This window comes from Limanda limanda, chromosome 4, assembly GCF_963576545.1.
Source record: "Limanda limanda chromosome 4, fLimLim1.1, whole genome shotgun sequence".
Taxonomy (NCBI): Eukaryota; Metazoa; Chordata; class Actinopteri; order Pleuronectiformes; family Pleuronectidae; genus Limanda; species Limanda limanda.
Window position 1 is genome coordinate 28,736,321 of NC_083639.1, and position 18,508 is coordinate 28,754,828.

Sequence of the window (18,508 nt, forward strand, 5' to 3'; positions counted from 1 at the left end):
TACCAGTTGGATAAATAGATTGATAAACACATAATAGGAGTTGATTGTTTGGTCATTAAAAGGAAGGAAGCCCAGTCAACATCATTATTCCAATTTCCTCTCTTAGTTTAAAATTTAAAACCCAGACAACGAAATGAAGGAAAGGCAGAACATTTATATTACTGTAGAAAACCATTGATCCTGTTGTATGAAGATGGTTTCCTATCCTCCTTAAGTGAAACTGTAGTTTTTCATTGGGCAAATATGTACAAGGGTCTCCACTAGATGGCAGCATGATACCATTAATGTTCATGTTTCCAGTTCGATGCTCTCAGTTAATTTCACTGGTTTCTCGCCGTCATTCTTTGTTCTCTTACCCTGAGGAGTCTTGTTTTGGTGGCGTTTTGGATTTTCAGGCTTGCAAACATTAAAACGTGAGATTATGGTGGAGCAGACCAACAAGGAGGAAGGAAAGAAACCTGACTCAGCAAAGAGCAGGCAAAGGAATCCAGTGAATAAAGAAGTGCTGCAGCTAAAAGAACAAATCACAACAGCAGCTTCTACTGGAGAAGGAGGTTTTAAATACTGCAGCAGTTGATGAGAGGATGAGAAGCAGGGGTGGAACCTGCAGGTGAGGCCACACACATACATAGACACACACACACACACACACACACACACACACACACACACTCTTTAGTTTGGTCAGAAAGGCTCATTTGTCTTTACTTGTGAACCGTTCGTTTCTGAGTCTGCACAACCAAGAAGAATCATTGGACATATGAGTCATCATCATAATTCCATCAGGGCCCTTGTGCAGATATGAGCAGCGGGACATATAAGTCCACAGAGACAGTCTCCAGAAGTGGACCATCGATACTTCAGAAACCTAAAGACACGTCACACGCTTCTTGCATAATTTTCTTTTCCTGACCTTTTCAGGGTGTTTGTGTATGCATTGGGTTTTTTTCATCACGTTTTCATATGTTTGCATTTGTACGTAGACATGTAGTTTGTACGTCCGCAGTCTGAGTGCAAGTCCACAGCCACCCCCCCCAACCCCCCCTCAAATATATTGAGAATATTTCACATCAGAACTGTTCACGGCTGAATACGTTTCATGCAAAGTTCTTTTTCGCTGAGTGATATTTGTCTTATGCGTCAAAGTACTCGTGTTTAAATATTGTGTTTGCGAGAGTTCCAACTCGACCTGCAGCTTTACTCACTCTCTCTCTCTCTCTCTCTCTCTGTCTCTCCCTCTCTCTCTCTCTCTATCAAGAGCCACCAGCTGATTCATCTCCACTGTAATTACGTCATTTAATTAGCACGTGTCATCACCGAGCTTCATTCAGAACTTATTTAGTTATGATGAACCCTCATTTTCCACTGTATCAAACCCACTCCGCTGATCCGACCTTGAGTCGTGCGTAACGACGTCTTTAAGGCTAATAAAGGTTTTAATTTCACTCCACTGAACACGTGTCATACGTGACAAAAGACTCGAGGTCTAATGATTCAAAGACTCGTTTGAGGCTGAGCTCTCCGCAAAACCTCCCTTTGGTAATGCATCTATTAAAATGCTTTTCACACAGATGTTATACCACAGAATTTAATAACGGGGCTCAGTGTTTTTAATTAAATAATGGATCAGAGTAAGAACTGCAACCACTTTCATATTTGTTCTCTGAGACCCATTAATTACACAGAGGTTTTCTCTCGTCGGTTTATGAAATAACTCAATTTCAGACCGAGGCACGAGGACGCACGCGATCCAATCAGAATATTAGCAGTTTATTAAGTGATGGAGTGTTGTGCGTTGTGATGCCGCTGTGGGCGGAGCAATCGACATCACACATGCTTCACGACTGTGGAGCTGCACCCGAATCTCACCTCTTGAATCCTCAACACACAAACATGCAAACTGTTCCTCACAGATAATACACACTGGCAGCCACACACAGAGTAACTCCTATCATCGTCATCATCATCATCATCATCATCATCATCATCATCATCATCATCATCATCATCATCATCATCATCATCATCATCATCATCATCATCATCATCAGGAGGATGATCGTCATCTTCCTGGCAGGAACATTCATCTTCACACCTCATTAACCACGAGACAAGGATGTCAGGATCATCTGAGCGCACACAAGCACGTATACACACACACACACACACACACACACACAGTTGTGTAGGATATCACACAAAATACACACTCGTATATACATATGCGCAAACACAAACTGGCAGACACACACCTGCAGTGCAGAGTGTCATGTGTTGATCCATAATGTCCCAGCCCATCATTAACCATGTAGCATCACTGCAGCTGAGCCTGTATAACACAACATTAACATTATTTATCATGGTGTCTTGACATGATGCTAATACATAACAGTATTAGCAGGATATTGTCAGAACTGACGCACAGAGAAACACACTTATATCTTATCAATTTGAGTTGGTGTTTGTTAGACAGGCCTTGTGGAGCAATTACATCTTATCGGTCATAATTAAAACATATTTCTGTGCTGGAGTTTTATTATCGCTCTGTGTCTCAGGGTCATTGTGAAAACACAGAGTATAAAAGAGTCCGTCGGAGTCTCACGCTGGGCTCACATGGATTATGAAATGTTGTGACATGGAAATCATCTGTGATATAAAAAAGCCAAAGGAGTTGGAGCAGTCGGACTAATTTCCGAGAAGAAGAATCCAAAGTTTGTTGCTCTAACAAGAGAGAAATGTGCCAACATTCAGCTGTGTTTCCTGCATATGAAGCAAAATGTCCTGGTTTTACTTCCTTTCAAATAAATGTTCTTCTTTTCTCTTTCTCGACAGGACACCTGACGTGTGAAGGGGGCAGGACAGTGCAGAGGACTTAAAGACCGGAAGTTGGATTAATACATTTGTGACTTTGCCTGAACTTGTGTGAGTATCTGACGAACAATAAACTCAAGCAATCTTCTGAGAACACAGAGGACGATCACAAACCTAAAAGACAAGCACCACACTGTTAATTTAAGGTTATGCCAAATAGAAACTTCTTCCAACTTCCCTCTCTCTTCTCTTTCTGTCAGAGACGTTGTAAACTCCAGGCCGAGCTTTTCCTTCACCTCTAAACTGACCGACAGCTACAAGTCCACCTGCTTTGCTGCTTCAGTATTTCAGCCTGAGCTCTGCTGCTCCCTCTCGCTGCTTCTCTAAAGTGTCAGTCTGGGCAGAGACGCGACCACACTGAGATTAATAGAAGCTCCCCGCTGTTTGTCCTTGGCCTATTCTTCAATTAGCTTCACATTCCCACCAGGTTTTGGTCCTCAGTCCAAAAGGCACACATCCCACAGGAGGAGCAGGAGCGAGATCCAGGGGCCTGAACCACTGTATAAAACCCTGAACAATGGACAAGCAGCTGCGGCTATTTCTACTGAGACTGGAGCCCTTGTTAATTATTCAGATAAGTGGTGAGGGAGCGATTAAGCGTAATTTAAAAAGCAGAACAAGAGGATCGGTGAAAAGAAACGTAGAGATGGACTGAAGAGTTTCTGTAGAAGCTGGAGTGTAAAAGAACAAGCAGATCAGTGTTCAGTCCTTTCTGTTTACTGTGGAGGTCGTTAGGAAAGTGACAGAGCTGCTCTGTGTGTATATTTAATATTCTGTCCTCAGCTTGGACCCACGAGAAAGACGTGTGGTTACTTCACTTTGAAGATATAAAAATGCAACAATTCTTCATTGAAATCCCTTAAAACAACTAAACCTACGTTAAACATTAACAGAATGTGTCCAACAATGTTCAAACTCGGAGAAATCCTAATTTTTAATCAAACTAACAGGAAGTTTAATTTATACTCGCATCATTTCCTCTAAACCTGGGTCTTTGTCTGTTTTTGCTATAAATCCAAACGACGAATGAGGAAGGATAAACCCACAGCTAGCCGCTTAGCCAGTCGGATGTTTTTTCCTTCCACAGTTTATATTGGTCACTCGTGATGGATCACGATTACTCATCGTGGTGAAGAACTCCCATGTTCCCATGCTGCTTCATGACATCTCAAACTAGGTCTACTGTTTTTATTGTGAGACCCCTAGTGGCCAAACTCACATATCACACAATCAACACAAAGCTAATTTTCCGCGTGACAAGCCAACATAAACAAAGCCAACGGAAAGGAGCTCTGGCGTGTTTAGGGAACTGATATCTTTAAGTGATGTCTGTTTTGTTTAAATTTGAAGAGACTGTTTGGCCTTGGTTGAGGAATGAATTCAACTGAGTGCCATTCCAGTTAAATAAGTAATCACAGGGATAAATCCAACTTATCTACTGAAAACATTGACCTATAACGTAGAGTTTTTGTCTGTCATCGAGATTTACTCCCTTTTGCCCCCGGTTACGCCTCAAACCAGTCACATGGTTTGTTTCATTTCACAAATTCTGACCACACACTTCAAGCGGCTCTGGGGAAAAAAACAGCATCTGCCAAATACCATCAACTCTTCAGTTCACTTAAGTCCAACGTGCACTGAACCTCCTACAGAGGCTCAGCATGAAGTGACAAAACGGACCCGCTGGAAGAGAAAATAAATAATCGTGCTGTCCACAGGTTTGATGAGCAATGCTGCACCTGTGTTACTTGGATTTGATTACACCCATTCGCTGCTTCCCAGTAATGGAAAGTTTAATTTGAGAAACTGCAGGAAGACACATCCCCAAAATGATGTTTGGAGAACGGCTGCGAGCTTCACGGTGGTGGATGATTTGCTCCACAGTCATTTTTATTAAAGTGATTGGTTGCTTTATGTGCAAAAGCCTATAAAGTATAATAAAGAAGTGAAAACTATTATTATTTGCGGGTTTAGAATGCTCACGCTGCTAAGCTATATGCAATCACTGCTCCCATAAAGGGAGTTGACCCATAAACCTGCTGTCTCTATGAAGAAGGAGCTCGGTTATAATGCTGCGTTCACACCAAATGGGATTTTTCATGACAAGTCAATGGAAAGATGCAAAATTTTACATTGTTCGCTCGATTCGAAATGTTTGTACTTGCAATGCAATGTGTCGGAAAGCCTGAAGAAGACGGTGACTGAGCTGTGTGTTCCTCCTGGTGTCCTGGACCCACAAAGCACAGGCCTGTCTGGCGTTTCTCTGGCTGAAGAGCCGACCATCATCATCACTGTCCTTTTAATTTTGGATGTTTTATGTCTCTTGGTGCAAAGCTGCAACAAAACACTGTGAAACTACTCAGTGATTAAATGTTCTGCACTGCACCGACCTGCTTTTGTCCAGCATCCGCACTTCAGAAAACAGTACAACTTACAGCAAGAATAAAAACAACACACAAAAAATCTCTCTCCATATTGAATATTGATTATTAAATAGATATTTCTAACTGTTTAAGTTGTAAGAAAAAGCTCTGGGCTGAGGACATCAACAAAAGCTAATTGGAGTCGGGAGCGATCGATGAAACAAGGTGTGGGTTAGAGCTGCTTTGATTTAAAAAGAAAAACACTCAAACCTTTTGAGTTTAATATTCACAAGAAACACCGGCTGAGCTGAAACATGAGTCACAGCAGAAAGAAACGACTTCCTGAGTTTTTTAAGTGTTCAATCCCAACTGAAATAAAAGGTGTGAAAGGTGTCGTAACAAACCAATCAAAACCAAGTACAGATAGACCACGCCCATGCAGACAATAATATATAATCCCTAAATTACAATGTGAAACTGAAACTAACAGATGAAATGAAACAATGGAACAAACGCATGAACCCTGGTTGAGACTGTGCTGATGGAACAGCCTCAACAAAGCTGTTCAGACAAGAAACCCTGAGAATCAGCTGAATCCAAAACATATCTGATCCCACTGATCTGCACTGGAAAAGCTCGTATGAGGTTATTATTGGTGTAAAAATGGCAAAAAAAGTTAGAATACAAAGAAAAACATGCGTAAGAACCAAAACTAAACACATCTGAGAAAGACAAAAAGAGAAAAGAGAGGGAGACAGTAAGTATGAGATTAGAGGAGGGATGAGAAAGGAGAGAGATTATTGGTAATTGAAAGATAAAATGGTAATCAACCAGCCGGGGCCAAATATTAGAGCTCTCCTTTTTCATTTGGGCGTCAGACACATGGGAGCGATGGCGAGAAGGAGAGCTAAGTGGTGGGAAGGACTCTGGGGGGAAATGGAGTGAGAGCACAAAGGGGAGAGGGAGAAAAGTGCGAGACACAACTGGAGAGGAGGAGAGAAAAGAGCGATCTGCTCAAATTTCACTTTTCTTCCACTCATCCCTCTTCATAATAGAACTGTCAAATCAACGTGGGGCTTAACGACGAACTGCTCCCCTGCCTCTCCCGCGCTCTTTTACTCTCTCCTGCTCTCCATCTGTTTATTACGCCATTTTATCCATCCTCACTTTCGCTTTTTTCACCTTTTCTGACTAGAGCCCTTGTGACTTGCTCCTTGCTGCTATTTGCATGTTGTGCTTTTCTCTTACCCGATCATAAACCCTTTATTTAGATCAAGTATCAGTTGGATCAGATTAGAATATCGCTATAAAATGGTTTTGCTTCCTTCATTTATTGACGATACAAATTCAGCATATTTGGAGCGAGATAAAGAGATTAGTCACACTAAAACAAGGAAACACATTAAAAGACATTCTGTTCATATTCAGGTTGCTCATTTTTATTTGCGTTATTATTTCAAAAGGTTTTCATGCTCTAATGTTCAGAAAACTAACATCTTTCCTCAAACTGTCCTCTGCTGCTGCTCCTCTTTTCAGCCTCTGTCTGAAAGCTCCTGTATCTTTAAGAAGCCCCTCCCCCTTAGTCACAGTCTGCTCTGATGGGCCACCTTACCAAATCTGTTGTGATTGGTCAGGTTAGGTCAGAAGAGATAAACACTGGTTGTCAGCCAAGACCAGAAATGAGGATGCAGTGTCTCCAGGTGCAGATCAGAGCTTTGAATGGACTGTATTGTGGAAAATGTTCAAATTGCTAAAGCTGGAGACTTGACAAACTGCTTGTTGCAAGGATGGGAATTGAACCCATGATCTTTGGTTTACGAGACCAACGCCTTACCACTTGGCCACCGAGCCTTTCTGGGTGGTGCACAGAGCCTTTAATGTTTTACTGAACCCAATCATAACAATCTAAATATATGTATATAGGTGCAGATCAGAGCTTTGCATAGACTCTATTGTGGCAAATTTTTAAATCATTTTAATCATCAATTTAATTTGCATTATTATTTGAAAAGGTTTTCATAATCTAATGTTCTGAAAACGAATGTCTTTTCCTCAAACTGTCCTGTGCTGCTGCTCCTCTTTTCAGCCTCTGTCTGAAAGCTCCCGTCTCTTTAAGAAGCCCCTCCCACTTAGGCACAGTCTGCTCTGATTGGCCACTTGACCTAATCTGTTGTGATTGTTCAACTGCTTTCCCCCGAGCGTGCTGGACTAGCCTTGATTCAGTTCAACTAGATTTTCTTCCACTTTACTAGTTGAACCCCAAATCAGAACAGACATCATCTCAAAGCACTTTTCAGGTCGAGACCTTGAAAATGATAGAGAAGTCCGACAGTTCAGAGACGAGAGGCAACAGGAAGAACATGTATCTGTCATATTTAATCTCCGTCGGACAAATTGTTATAATGAAAATGCATGGTTCAGATCCACAGGACAAATGTATTTGAAAGACACTGAGAAGCTGTTGCCATCTCCCATCATTGCTCCATCACCACTATGCCTCTCTTCCTGTTTGGATCGTGAACCTTAATTCCTTCTTCCTCTTTACCAGAGTGTGTCTCTGTCTGTCTCCTCCCGTCTGTTTGTAATCCCTCTGAATTCTCTCTCACTCTTTAGCGTCTGTAAATGTTTGACTAAGACGCTAGGCCTGAGTTCTGAATATTTAAAACAGGATACATCACATTTTCCCTCGACGGACAGTTTCCCTCTGAGTAGAGAAACCTGTACATCATATAGAGATGATCCCTTTGCGGCCACGTGGGAAATGAAGGGGTTCAGCCAAGGGGTCAGGCTGAGGGGGGGGGGGGGGATTGGTACATGGTCCTTAAACTGACAGTTTACCCTGAAATGGCTTGTTCCCAGAACCCAGACATCGCCATAACAAGCTGTCGGCTTCTACAGGACAAGAGTCTGCTGTTGCACGAAGACGCTGGTGTGTTTAACCCACGACCTCCGAGCCGCAGGATGATCTCTCTAACCGCCCGAACCTCCCGACCACGATGATGAGAGGAGCAGGAATGTGATCTTCTACCATTGCTCCCTCCTCCTGCTTTTCAATTCCTCTCTCTGTAGGTTTATGTGGCAAAAACACACGGAGGAATATTCTCTGTATGTCGTTCTCACTGCTGCTAGCTCACTTGTGGAGAATTATTCGTCTCTCCCTCTTTCTCCGTTTGTTTTCACTGGGCTGACAGAAGAAAGAAAGCCGTCAAGGAATGGCCTCAGTTCTTCTCCTCTTTTCTCTGCTGTCTCGTCCTCTCTGTCTTTTTGGCATAAGCCATGACGGCTCAAACATGATGACGGAAAAATGAAAAAGCCCAAAATGCAAAACGCAGCTCAAATGTAAAAATGAATAACAAACAAACTTATTTAGAAAGAAACAAAAGAAAATGACTGGTTGAATGTTCAGTAGAACCACAGGCTCTTTGTTCCCATGAGGCTAGTTTCTTTGTTGGGATGTTGCTCTCTTGAACAGAAAATTTCTCAGGAACTTCTTTAGCTCCAATTAAACAACCTGAAATTGTTTTCTCTCTGGTAGCCGGCAGTTTGATGGTTTTCAAAGAGCTGAGGTCATCTGTGCGTTTTCAAGACAAGAGGTTGCGATAAGCACGCAGCGCTACTTCCTCCGGTTCGACTAGAAGCTCGACTTGCAATCAGAAATTTAGGAGACAGGCCAAGTTGCAACTAGCTACTTAGCATGCTATAGGCTAGATTAATAAGTAAACTGTAGTTAATGGTAGAATTGGCTATGTGGCAACACTGACTTTGAATCTGTTGTTTTATTTATTAAAAAGTTGTTTTTGTTGGCACATAGTTGTGCTAAAAATAAAAACAAATGGCAAGCAGGAGTTCTGCAGATGAAACCTTGTTGATGACAGACAGGTTAAGTCAGAAGAGAGAAACTCTGGCTGTCAGCCAAGACCAGAAACATGACAATGCAGCGGCTCCAGGTGCAGGTCAGAGCTTTGCATGGACTGTATTGTGGCAAATGTTCAGAATGCTAAAGCTAGACTTCACATTTAAGGGCCTGGAATGTCTTGCTCTAAAGTCCACCAAACCCTTCAGGGGAGACTCTAAAGGCCAATTTATGCCTCTCCGTTTTTTCTATTTTTCTAAGACCGCCCTATCCGTCGTGAAACGCCCTCTCCGAGTGCTTCGGACAGCTTTTCGTACACGTCTGATTTTTCTAACTATCCGTCTTCATGTTGGAGACCCGACGGACCGCTCTTGGCTGTGATTGGTCCGCGAACTACATCATTTCCGTATGACGTCATTTCCGTATTTCCGGACCTCAAACTTCCTGTTTACTTGTAGCCACAAACACGAACACAACCACAGATATGAACACGAGGGCATGTATGCACGGTCACATACGGTTATAACGAGCTTTCAAAATGGCGCTAGCAGGCTAGGCTAGCGGGCTAGGCTAGCCACCATGCTAACTGCGGTGGTAACAGTGCAAGAACCCGCCGTCACGACTTTAATTCCACTTCTATCATGACACTGTTTCTATAATACCGTCAGGTTAGAAGCAAACACTGGATAGTAGTAGTTAGTGTCGGGAGTCCCTGCTGACTGTGTGTGGAAGCTGGGGGGGGAGCTAGCTCCGGGTAGCTTCCAGCTACATGTAGCCTCAAGCAGATTCAAGCTGTGGAATCAGCAACACAGTTCGGAAACAAGACCGGGGAACCGCTGCGCTAAGAAACGATTACATCAGCATCTTGACCCGCTGGGTGTCACTTTATTTAGTTCTGTTAGTTGCCATGGTTCAGTGTGTGGGACGCAGGCTAACATGTCAACAGAGACACGTGGACTTCTTCTTCCCAAATGGGGTAGGCTTCTCTGAGCTCGTCTTCCGTTGCGCCACCTATGGGTTTGGCGGGGAATTGTTTTTAGACGGATAGTCGTCGGAGAAGTAAAAATCAAAAAGACTCTTTGTCCCCCGCTGAGACCTCTCTGAGAAACGGATACGTAGAAGTATATAAGAGCCTTAACATAGAATGGAGCGCCATCATAACAATCTGTATATAGGAGATGGTCAGAGCTTTGCATAGCCTGTATTGTGGCAAATGTTCAAATTGCTAAAGGTAGAGGTCATATTTGAGGTTATCAAATGACTGACTTCAAGGCCCGGATGGGAATTGAACCCATGATCTTTGGTTTACGAGACCAGCGCCTTACCACTTGGCCACCGAGCCATCTTCCCAACCCTTTAAGGTTCGGATTGACCCCAATCATAACAATCTACATATTTGTATATATCGTTTGCTATCTCGGATATTCTGTTAAGTAGCTAGATGGATTCAGATCATTTTCTATCCTAGCTCTGCAGGAGACCGGGGGCGAGGTCAGGAGACTCTCCCGCCCGGCAGGGGGTCTAATCAGTGATTTATTCAAATTAAGGTTTTAATTTCTTAATTCTTGCAGCAATGTATGGAAAACTGTGAGATTATTTAAAGCATCTCGACCTGGAAACTTGTTCAAGACTGTGACAATAGAGAATAACATGTTTCCATTGTGACATCTGAGTGGAATTATGACACCAGACAGTTATTATTTTGATACTAGTAAGGCATGGATGGGGATTGAATACATGATCTTTGGTTTACGAGACCACAGCCTTACCACTTGGCCACCACACCTCCTGAACGTGGACGACTTGAACATAATCCATGAAGTTGTGTCATATGACCTCTGGCTACCATGCTGTAAGGGAGAGATTCTAGATTTCTGTTGATGGCTATAAATGGCATATAGAGCAAAAGTCACAGGATCATCGGTCTCTTTCATAAGTGTTTGATTTATTCTTTGTGATGCTTCGGTTTAAAGTATATTTATTTATTTATCAGTGGGTTCGACTCGAATCTGCTTGGTACAACTTCACCAGAAAGTTGAAATAGTCGACGATGTTGAGTCTGGATTTCTGTGAAAGACCCAGGATGTTGAGTGGTTCCAACATGAGTGTGATGTTAAAATCACACCTGTGAGTGCTTCCTCTACACTTCTGAGATAGAAGATATGCAGATTACAGAACACATTATAGAGGCATGGATGGGGATCGAACCCATGTTCTTTGGTTTACAAGACCAACGCCTTACCACTTGGCCACCACGCCTTCTTTCACACAGCTTTTTGCGCAAAATTTTGCAAATCACAAGAATATCAGCAGCCTCGCACAAGTCAACTCATCAGGATATAAGAACTTTTTCTATTTGCTACAGAAATATCTGCTTAAACATTAAAAGTGTTTCCTTTAGTGTGAATGAACAGAGCTGTAAAGGAATATTCTTTGATTTTGCTCATATGCGATACCTGCTGCAGGTCATATCATATTTCATACGCCTGCTAGTTCCTGTCTGCACACTCAGCAGATGTGTGTGTGAGTGTGTGTGTCTGTGTGTGTGTGTGTGTGTGTGTGTGTTTCAAGTTCATTACAGAGAGAGACCTGGGGATGAGAATTGGAACCAGGTTACTCATTCGTTTCAGAGGACTGGGATTGTGGGGAAGAAGAAAAAAGACGAGAGGAGAGTGTGGAAATGCTGAAATGGTAAAAAGATGGAAGAGGGGAAATGGAGCGAACAAGGTGGATAAGTCAGGATGTGGTGGGGAGGACGACACAGTGAAGAGGAGGGAAGAAAGGGAAATGGAAATGGGAGATGGAGTGGAAATCAAAGCTGAAAGTGGGGGGAGAAAAGATGGAGGGAACATATGCAGGGAGGAGGAGGAGGTGGAGAAAGCAGGAAGGAGTGAAAAGTGACAAGCTGAAGGAATCAGTGGCGCATTCAGCCGGAATGAAAGAACCATTTCTTTTAGTTCTGTCCATTTTCTCGTCCAATTATCAATTACCAGAAGATTTAGATGCACAAGGGTCTCGTATTTTTCTACCCCCCGCCTGCAAGAGACACTTCTGCCGTGTGCGGTTATTAATATTAGGAGGTGATGCATATTTAACTTTTCTTTCAGAAGGTGAGAAGAGGAGCTGCAGCAACGTATGATATATGGATAGTATTAAATTGACATCAAATTAAATGTAGATAGCCTGTTATATATTTGAAGACCAATGTCGTCTGTACGAATATGAGAATGAAGGAACAAGGAAATGTTTTGGACAATCTGAAGTGGTACATAGCTGTTAATATTGAGGTGAGATAATATATAGTAATTGTTGATTTTCAATCATGAATACTGACATCTGTAAATACACACTTAAATATATTTCCCATTCCATTCTTGCCAGAAGTGCCTTTTGAGTACTTAATGCTTTATGTACTCATTTCTAGTTTTTATAGAAATACATTTTTATTTAAACTTGGCGAAATTGAGAAAAACAATCTTCCCTCTTGTCATGTTTTTGTTAAATCTGGTCTTATACCCTTGGATAACCTGACAAAAATATTAAATTGTATTAATGGCATTTGTTCATTTACTCCACATCTTTAGCACACGACCCACACAAAGTGGATGTTAAACTGTCCGAGGTTTGAAACCATTTGCAGACGTGTCCATCAACCTTTTCACTGAGCCTGTCGCTCTGTGTCCCTCTCCGACTCTGAAGGTAACGACCTGTGCTTCTCTGTCCACCATCCAAATGGTTTCACTCTGCTTTTCTATTTCAAACAATCAGCTTTTTTGTTGAGCTTCACAGGTAAAAGCGTCTGTTGATGCTGTTTAAATCTATACGTATAAGTAAGTAGTGTTTTCCTACTAGAGGCAGTACAACCCTATAAACAAGAGTCCTTCTCTTAGTGGCCGGCCTTCCTCCTCCGCTCCGGACACGTCTCCTGTCTTCACAGATCATTAGAGGGAGGGACGGGTGAGAGGACGGACAGATCTCTGGATGGATGTGTGAGAGGATGAGACAAACATAAACACACCCCAGTGAACACGCCTCCTCCTCCATCGTCTCATTTCTCTGACACAACAGAGAGAATCTTCATCTTATTGGGTTTGTGTGTCTGTTAGTGTGTGAGTGTGCAGCCGACATCAGTTTTATACATTTGATAATCTCACATAGGAATGCGAACGAATACATTTGGCCGTAATTTTACCGCTGATATTTGAATTACATGAAACTAAACACAACTTTACTCCTTTAACATAACAATAAGGGATAAGTTACATAAAATATATTAAAGTAACTGTAATCATTTCTTAACAGCAATATTAAGATTCAATGAAACTATTTGCAGAAGTAAAATTTTAAATATCTGCATATTTTTTCAAGTTAAAAATGAATATGGTCTTCACAGGTTTTATTATAGATTTAAACTATATATCTACATATCTACATTATAGATATAAATATCTACACGTTGGTTTTTATCACAATTTAGACATAAACCTAAAAATGGTAGTTTATAATCTAAAACTTTTGAATGTTTTGAATTTGGATAAGACTAAAACAGAGATTTGAATGATTCAGGAGTCTGGTACGTTTCAGGGATCAGAATCGAACCTGTGGCAGAGGATTCAAATCTCTGTATATGTATATTTGTGCTGTTGTGATGATGAAGTATGTGAAAACATGAGTCCAGCTTGGAGATGTGATCTGATCAATCACAGATTAATATCTCTGCACCTGATGAAGTTTCAGTTTGAGCCTGAATCTTTGTACAGTTTCTAAAAATGTTACAAACTGTGTTGAAAGCGCCTTTTAAAGCTGATTTTAGCTCGTGAACCATTTCACGTACACTTAATTTAACCTCATATTTTGGACTGTATCTCAAATAGCTGTCTAACATTTGATACAATAACAAGATGGTCTCCTTCATTTTTGATTTTCATCTTTGAGTCTCTCCTGTCCCGTCAAGACATTTCATATATTCTACAATTTCTGTGCATTGCAGTTCTGCTCTAGGTGCTGATTCCAGGCCTCTTTTTGTTAAGAGGAAAACACCATGTAGACAAACAGTGCGCCTGCAGTATGGAAACATAATATTATAATCACCAACTGTGTGTGTGTGTGTGTGTCTGTGTAGGCCTTTAGGGTAGTAGTGATAATACAATGCAAACAGCGTCCATTATTGCCGTATCAAACCTTATGACACGTGGGAGAGGAGACATGCTGGCACCATGTTGGGCTGTTATATGACTTTACACACACACACACACACACACTCTCCCTCTAACCAAGCCTCCCCCATTTGCACATGCACACACATTCCCACACATTTGCATCACACTGTGCTTTTGTATAAAACATAAACACGCAATTACTGACAGGCCTCCTGCCGTCGCTGGTGTTTGTTGCGTTTCCTCTCTGAACTGCACAGGGCTGCGGCACCAGCTCGACAATCTAATGAACACACTCTCACGCAGCAGTAGGGAACATCTTTCATATTTGTTGACAGTTATTGCCGTGCAATTAGTCCGTGCAGACGTTGGGTTTAATTGTATTTTCACATAACAGAATGAATGTTGTGGTCCAGAGTTGTTATTCTGGACAACACAGAGTGCAATACAACAGGAAAAACAACAACACAACATGTGGTAACGTGTTCCAACGTTAAAATATTGTTCTCCCTCTAAAGACAATAGCTCTTTTCTTTTCAAAATGTTGAACAAACTATAAAGAATCATAACTGTTGTTCTGCAAACTCACAGACTTCATGGTCATAGCTGCCAAGTACGACCGAGGAAAACACCTGATAATTGCACATTAATGAAACATGGTTCTCATAAGGGAAAATTATATATGTATAAATATCTATATATACTTATTTAAATATCTCTCAGCTTCCCCCGACAGCTTTGTTTCACTGCCACACATTGAACTCCTATCTGCTCAGTCACTTTGAAACAGCAGCAGTGTCTTCCAGGTAAAAAGGAATGACTCAGTCTGTGTGTGTGCACGTGCGTGTGTGTGTGTGTGCGTGTGTGTGTGTGCGTGTGTGTGTGTGTGTGTGTGTGTGTGTGTGTGTGTGTGCGTGTGTGTGTGTCCTCCAGATGGACCTGAACATAGTGAGGAAGGTGTCCCTGCCAGAGGCTCTGGGTGAGGACAGATGTTACATGGTCATAATTTACATGTATTTGAAATTAATGGGGATGATTACCCCAATTTAAAGATGTCCATTTTGTCGTAGAAGTAGAAGTCTCTTCAAGAGTCCTAGAACAAAACATAAATCTATATCATCCCATGTAATGAAGAAAGAGGGGAATTAATATCAGGATTAAAAGACAAAAAGCTCAATATTAAATTTAAAAAATCAGTTTGGAAAGACGTCAAGGAAGTCTCTGCTCCTCACATATTGTGATGGGACTCGTACCTGCAGCTCTTCCTGTAAATACGATATTATATCAGTGCAGCAGAACAGTGAATGATCACATCTGTAATATTCGAGTTTAGATGTTTGCTTCAAATCCACTTTCATCTTTGGTTGTGCCGCTGCTGCACCTTCTGTTACCAAGCAACCACAACCACCTGTCCCATTATTAAGTATTTATTTACTTACTTTATTGTATTTCTATTCATTAATTACTCATTACATTATTTGACACCAACCAGCATTTGCCCTATGTTCCCTAAAATTAGGGAACATAGGGCGGCACGGTGGTGCAGTGGTCAGCATCGTCACCTCACAGCGTGAAGGTTCTGGGTTTGATCCTCACTGTCATTTCACTGCGTTGGGTTTTCTATGAATACTCCGGTTTCCATGATCATGTTCATATTTAAAGAACATAACTAGTTAACTAATCACCTGTGAAGCATCATATACCTGGTCTCTGTTTCCTTCATTGTCTCCTCCCTCCTTCCCTCCTTCCCTCATCCCTACCTTAGAATTGCATGTTGTTGGCTCATGGTCCCTACAAGTGTTACCCAGTCCAGATGTGAGCTCTGTGTTAGTATAGACTCTCTAACTTGGCTCATCCATCTCTAAAAACAAAGTTTTATGTCATTCAGACAAAGACACAGTGTTTGTTGAGTCTTCTCTCAGAGACGAGTTGAGGCAGAGCCGAGCTGCTCGTGGGTTCCTGGCACCTGATGTGCGGGAGGGAGCAGCTTCCAGAGAACAACTGTGAGATGAATGAAATAATGTTCGGATGGAATAATGATGTGTTTTGTTCTGTCGCAGGCGGCCACACGCTGTCACGCTGCATTTGGCATCTGGCAGCTCGTGTTGTTCTGAAACTGGAGAAACAGTCAGGAGCTCAACCAGTGGGGAGCAGAATCTGAATATGATTTCTTAATGGATCGTCCACTGCACTACGATACACAACTCGTACTTCTCACTCCTACTTGATACTCGTACAGTGTGCCAGTATGAACTTGTCCCTGCTATCGCACCCTGTTTGCTTGTGCCAGTGTTTTCAGCTCCTCCTCATAATCCTTCAAAGCCGCGTCGGTCCTGGACGCCGAAGCCAAATGTGATGTGACATTTTAATAATCACCCACAGAGCACAGCGTAGGTGCGTCGAAAGGATTAATGTGACGCCAAATACGTGGATATACACATCTGAGGAGAGTAACACGTACAGTAAGAGCAGAAAGCAGCGAGTGGGAGGCCGATTGTGAACGTGTGAGGGTGTGAGGGAGCTTACAGGCTCCAGCCAGAGGAGGAATCACACCAGGGCCACAGATTACACTGGCATATGTGTAGTATTTACTGAAGAGGCGATGCATGTAACATCAACTATTTAAAGCCAAGCTTATGTTTTGCAGGGGGGGGGGGGAGTGGGGGGACTTTGTGGGGCTTGTACGCGCCCACCTATGCAGATAATAAGACATGTACAGTACATTAGTACGACCGTGTTAGCCACGGATCTAACTGTTGTAAGATTTTTGAGCTGGAGGAGGATGAGGAGGAGATGATAGAGAGATGGACGGCGGAGGAGAAGGAGGAGATGGACGGAGGAGGAGGAAGAGATGGACGGAGGAGTGGAGAAAGAAAAGACACAAGGAGTCACAAGTTCCTTTATTAAGCACCTGAAGAAGGACACATGGTGGTTGAACCTAAAACTGATAAAGATGCCAAGAAACAGGAGAATGAAAATAAAAGGGTAGAACGAGGGAGGAAGAGAAGTAAGTGGTGAAACACTTAGGAAGGAAGAGAACAGAGGAAAAAAGGTAAATGAGAAACATTAGAAAATGTGAAAAGGGAAAAAAGATGAAGGACAAAAATGGAGGGATCGCTGCAAAGGACATTGATAAAAATCAACACAATAAGGGGTGAGAAGTGAGAAAACAGAGGGAACGAGGAGGGATGATGGACGAGAGAGGAAGGTGGTACTGTTCAGACACATGAGGGAATGAAGGGAGGGGTGATCGAGACAGGGAGGTGCACATGGAAAGAGGGAGCAGGAGGTGAAAGAAGGGAGAAGAAGTTGAACCTAAAACTGATAAAGATGCCAAGAAACAGGAGAATGAAAATAAAAGGGTAGAACGAGGGAGGAAGAGAAGTAAGTGATGAAACACTTAGGAAGGAAGAGAACAGAGGAAATAAGGTAAATGAGAAACATTAGAAAATCTAAAAAAGGGAAAAAAGATGAAGGACAAAAATGGAGGGATCGCTGGAAAGGACGGTGATAATAAAAAACAACACAATAAGGGGTGAGAAGTGAGAAAACAGAGGGAACGAGGAGGGATGATGGATGAGAGAGGAAGGTGGTACTGTTCAGACACATGAGGGAATGAAGGGAGGGGTGATCGAGACAGGGAGGTGCACATGGAAAGAGGGAGCAGGAGGTGAAAGAAGGGAGAAGAAGTTGAACCTAAAACTGATAAAGATGCCAAGAAACAGGAGAATGAAAATAAAAGGGTAGAACGAGGGAGGAAGAGAAGTAAGTGATGAAACACTTAGGAAGGAAGAGAACAGAGGAAATAAGGTAAATGAGAAACATTAGAAAATGTGAAAAGGGAAAAAAGATGAAGGACAAAAATGGAGGGATCGCTGGAAAGGACGGTGATAAGAAAAAACAACAAAATAAAGGGTGAGAAGTGAGAAAACAGGGGGAACGAGGAGGGATGATGGATGAGAGAGGAAGGTGGTACTGTTCAGACACATGAGGGAATGAAGGGAGGGGTGATCGAGACAGGGAGGTGCACATGGAAAGAGGGAGCAGGAGGTGAAAGAAGGGAGAAGAAGTTGAACCTAAAACTGATAAAGATGCCAAGAAACAGGAGAATGAAAATAAAAGGGTAGAACGAGGGAGGAAGAGAAGTAAGTGATGAAACACTTAGGAAGGAAGAGAACAGAGGAAATAAGGTAAATGAGAAACATCAGAAAATCTAAAAAAGGGAAAAAAGATGAAGGACAAAAATGGAGGGATCGCTGCAAAGG

The 18,508-nt window shown here is 42.2% G+C and overlaps 3 non-coding genes across 3 annotated transcripts; all 3 read right to left on the minus strand.

Moving 5' to 3' along the window:
- Window positions 1-7,011: 7,011 nt before the first annotated feature.
- On the minus strand, window positions 7,012-7,085 carry trnat-cgu (transfer RNA threonine (anticodon CGU)). Its single transcript has one exon. It is a non-coding gene; the product is annotated as a tRNA-Thr (tRNA).
- A 3,272-nt stretch (window positions 7,086-10,357) lies between these two features.
- Window positions 10,358-10,429, minus strand: trnat-cgu (transfer RNA threonine (anticodon CGU)). Its single transcript has one exon. It is a non-coding gene; the product is annotated as a tRNA-Thr (tRNA).
- Window positions 10,430-11,274: 845 nt separating this feature from the next.
- trnat-ugu (transfer RNA threonine (anticodon UGU)) lies at window positions 11,275-11,346 on the minus strand. The gene has a single exon. It is a non-coding gene; the product is annotated as a tRNA-Thr (tRNA).
- Between the last annotated feature and the right edge of the window lie 7,162 nt (window positions 11,347-18,508).